At 46.5% G+C, this 4,665-nt stretch overlaps 1 pseudogene; it reads left to right on the forward strand.

Annotated features, from left to right (window-relative positions):
• The first annotated feature begins 2,259 nt into the window (after positions 1-2,259).
• LOC122584402 lies at positions 2,260-3,693 on the forward strand (annotated as a pseudogene).
• The last annotated feature ends 972 nt before the right edge of the window (positions 3,694-4,665 follow it).

Raw genomic sequence — 4,665 nt, forward strand, 5'->3', positions numbered from 1 at the left:
TCATTCTATCTAGTGGAAAGTCTTTCACTCGTGGACTAGCTTACTTTGGGTAGGATCAAGGGGCATAGTTACTCGATCGACCATTAGGGAAAGGGCTAAACCTCTTCTCTCCTTCGGTCTCCTCTCTTTGTCAGTCGAATGACTAAGTACCGGAAATTTAACCAGTCAAGTCAGCTCCTCCCACCTAGGTCCCGGCTTTGCTTTCTTGTCCGGAATAGAACCAGCTTTAGTCCGAGGACGGAAGCTTTTTTTCTGGTTGGCTAGTTGGTTTTGATTTTCATCCACCGGAAGAACACCAAAGAAGCGTCTTCGCAGAGCTAGTTTCCTAGTCAAGACCCGGAGGGTTAACTGTTGCTGTAATCATAACCATCGGAATCGGGCTTGTGAAGGAGAGGCAATAGCAGCCCTCTCTGAAACTTAAAGATCCTACTCACGTTCACTTTAAGAGGTGGTTTAAGGAGTTTATAGGTTTGCATCAAGGTATGTTGTTTTCCCAAATGTTGATGGCTTGGAGTTACATATCCCTGAAGAGAAGGAGATGAGCGCAAAAAAGGTTGCGAACTCTTTTTGCTCAATAGCTAAATAAAGATAAACCAAACCACCTGAAGAGGAATGAAAGCTTCAAATCGAGTTATCTCTAGTAAAGAAGTGGATTCCCTTTGTATGGGCTAGCCCTCCTCTCCCGCTATCTAGGTATCGAAGTTGCTTTCCTAGAGTTCTGGATCGATAGAGCATTGTCTAAGAGAATAGTTCGCTCTTCCTGCGTCCAGGCATAAATTAGTAAGTAGTATCCTACAAGCTTGGTAAACCCGATTGTCTTACTGAACTGAGCTTCAACAATAGAGGACAGCGCCCTCTTATCCGGATCGAGCATTCCTGGCCAAGAAAACCCTGATCAAGGAATTGCTTATATAGACTGCACAAGAATCATAGCACTCTTCTCTCGCTTTCTGCTCTCCCTGACATAGGTGCCTAGTGGTAGACTAGAGGGGGACTTATAAAAAGGTCAGAAAGGCCAGTTGCGCTAAGAAAAAGGAGCCTTCGGTGACAGCAGCTAAATACAATAAGGGGGCAAAGAAGTAGCCTTTCATCCCCTTTGTGCAAGGCTTTCTGGAGACGTATCAGCCTATATCCTACTAATGTGATCCCCATTACTTCAAATATGTTCTACACTACGATATCTTGCTCTGATCTTCTTTACAACTATCTTTTTGAAGCAGATAGTTCACAGTGCTCATTATATCGATACTGGGAAAGAAAAAACAAAAAATGAAACAATCGGTTAGGATGAATTTATTTCGCAGTGTTAAGGTTCTCTTGCTAAGCGGTCTGATGTTCCTTTTCTATCTTCTCGGGGGGAGCGCTTTTTTTGTTCTCTTCTATCGAAGGTAGCAGGCTTCCTAGGGGTGAAGGCCCTCTCTCCTTTTAGCAAGGTGGGCTGCTCCTCCGCTCTGGCCTCAGTGATAGGCTGTGCTTTTCGAGCGCTCGTCACTGCGGGGATCGGAGCCAATATGGTGAATCCGTCGGGTGGGGAAATAATCCCTTCCAATTCAGGTTCGGGGGACCATCACACGCGAACTCCTGGACGGAAGATTCGTTCTCGATAGGAGTGTTGATGGAGCCTTTTCCCGAAACGGAAATGGAGGGCACCTCAGTTCGTTCTTCGGTGGCACGCGATGAAGCGGGCCCGTCCCACGAAGGAACAGTAGTCCAAAATGCGAGCTTGGAGTCGTCAATGCGAAATCGCATTGTACGACTCGAGCAGGACAATAGCCCCTATCTGCTAGATAAGGCAAGGGGAGCCTACTGGTCGGACATAAAAAAGAACTGGACGATGCTCCCTCTCAGGGGGAGTATAACCGGTTGGTCTCTTTTGAAAACAGGGACCTCCTGCTCCGAGAACTCAAGCATGAGGCTTTACGCCTTTTTCAAAGAGTCTTGGAGCAGAATCCTCCCTTGGCCGACCAGGCCCCATACAACCCAAAGAAGTCTTTAAAGACTTCTTGGACGAGCATGGCGACCAACTGGACCGGCTCCAGTTGGACGTATACCAACGAGACACTTTGGAACTAGAGTTTTTAGCTCTGGTGAGGCAAGGGCTCAAAAGGGATGGCCCCGCCTATGTCAGAGAACGCATTTTCTAAATGGAAAGCGTACTGACTCTGACTGCTATCTACGATGCGATCAGGGGGAATAGCGCAAGGGCTTAAGTCATCGATTCAAATCCTATCTTTTTTTCGGTATGCCGCTCCGCGAGCAAGGAGCGAGAAAACAAGTGGGCTGTGGTGATGTCAGAATTTGCACCTATTTGTATCTATTTAGTGATCAGTCCGCTAGTTTCTTTGATCCCACTCGGTGTTCCTTTTCCATTTGCTTCCAATAGTTCGACCTATCCAGAAAAATTGTCGGCCTACGAATGTGGTTTCGATCCTTTCGGTGATGCCAGAAGTCGTTTTGATATACGATTTTATCTTGTTTCTATTTTATTTATTATCCTGATCCGGAAGTCACCTTTTCCTTTCCTTGGGCAGTACCTCCCAACAAGATTGATCCCTTTGGATCTTGGTCCATGATGGCCTTTTTATTGATTTTGACGATTGGATCTCTCTATGAATGGAAAAGGGGTGCTTCGGATCGGGAGTAACCACTGGTGATAGGGCAAAAATCGGGGGGAAGAACAAAAGTAAGAGCGATGCCTACATTAAATCAATTGATTCGTCATGGTAGAGAAGAAAAACGGCGCACGGACCGTACTCGAGCTTCGGATCAATGTCCCCAGAAGCAAGGAGTACGCCCGCGTGTACCAACGAGAACACCGAAAAAACCTAATTCAGCTCCACGTAAGATAGCCAAAGTACGGTTGAGCAATCGACATGATATATTTGCTCACATTCCGGGCGAAGGTCATAATTCGCAGGAACATTCTATAGTCTTAATAAGAGGAGGTAGAGTGAAAGATTCGCCAGGTGTGAAATCCCATTGTATTCGAGGAGTCAAGGATTTGTTGGGAATTCCGGATCGAAGAAAAGGGAGATCAAAATATGGTGCAGAAAAACCAAAATCGATATGAATGGAAGATGCCTCTGTAACTCTTTTTTCTCCAATTTTCAGTACGAAGTTACTGGCTCTAAGAAGGCAATTGCACCTTAGCCCATGGACTGATACGGAGACTACTCTACAGGGGAAATCTCTTACTCGGCTAGAGCGGATCCCGAGACTTCACCCGTTCCTTTAAACTGTTGGGCACTACATTCTATAACGAGAATCACAAGGCCGGTCAACAAGGAACAACCTGGCAGAGTGTCCTGAGATAACAAGGCTAAAGTGAGAACGCCCAGTGACGAGAGTGGCGACATACGAGGATCTAACCTCGACCAACGAGAGCGTAGCTGCTCGACCTCAGACATAGGGATTCTCGGACCGGAACAATGGGATTCGCTCGACAAGACTGAAACCTTCGCTTGCACCACTAGAGTCGTTCCGGCACTTTTAGTTGTTACCTTTAGTAGTGTAAACAACATCCCTGAAACTAGCGCATGCGATATCCCTCGGTGTCTTTATGGTAACCAGCATGCGTTAGGGAAACAGTATAGTAAGACGAAGGCGATCCCAGCAACGCAACTCAGGCAAGCGACTAAAGCAAGCCGAAGGCGATCCCCATAACTACAGGTGCTGGGGATCGTTTGGCATAACGCTCTAACGCAAGTCGTTATGGCGCTTTGGAACACTGCCGATCGCCGCCTCTTGCAAGCAACCCTCGGTCACAAATGGGAAAAATCATACGCTATCATAGGCGCTTCTAATTTCTTTGGAGATTCTAAATGCAGCATGTGCTGAAACCGCCTAGCTACTTACTACTCTACTTAACTTAAAATGAAAAAAAAATTGAATTCAAATTGGTCGAGAAAAAGAACCGCTAGTCGGAATTTGGGGAAAGATAGAGAGCTCTCTAGGCTCTCCTGATCAAATTGAGAGTTCGCTTTGCCAGTCCATGAATATGTCGCACCCAGCAGTTCGAGGAGTTGGCCAGATACGGATCGAAGCCCTGCCTCGAAAAAGTCAGGACTTTTGGGCAGATTCCAGTATCCGACCCATCTCTTTCTGCCGATTCCCCGGGTTGTCGGAATCTCTGGTTCGATCAGGACCAGGAGTCCCATTCATTCGTTTATGGGAGCGACTCTCTGTTCCCATTCTCCACCGGGTCATCAAGTGATTAGCCAGCTCAATCCATTTTTCCATCCGATGATCTTCACCCTAGGACTGACTCTGTTCGACCTGCCTTGATTGCCTAGCTAATGCTACCGTCGCAAGCAACCTCTACTAACGCTATAGTTGCAGCAAAGCAAGCTCTAGAGGGGTTTTAATGGTCCCATTTCATTTTCATGTATGGAACTTCTGATACCTGCAACAGAGTAAAAGCTGCGGTAATGCTTGCTCTCCTGGTCAATAGGCTATTCAAACCAATCCCCTAAGCTGTTACTGCAAGAGCTGCAGATCTGATCCTAGAATAGAAGCTCAACCAGTTGCCGGTACTCTTTCATCAGCTGTGGGATGCTTAGACGGTACTAGTGCTTGAGTAAGCGGTGCTCCCTTTCTGTTTGCAATTACCGCTGCAAAATAGTCATCCCTAAAGCTGTTTTCAAATTCAAATAGGTTGTAGAATAG

The sequence above is a fragment of the Erigeron canadensis genome, unplaced genomic scaffold (assembly GCF_010389155.1).
Source record: "Erigeron canadensis isolate Cc75 unplaced genomic scaffold, C_canadensis_v1 Conyza_canadensis_unscaffolded:263, whole genome shotgun sequence".
In the NCBI taxonomy this organism is placed as follows: domain Eukaryota; kingdom Viridiplantae; phylum Streptophyta; class Magnoliopsida; order Asterales; family Asteraceae; genus Erigeron; species Erigeron canadensis.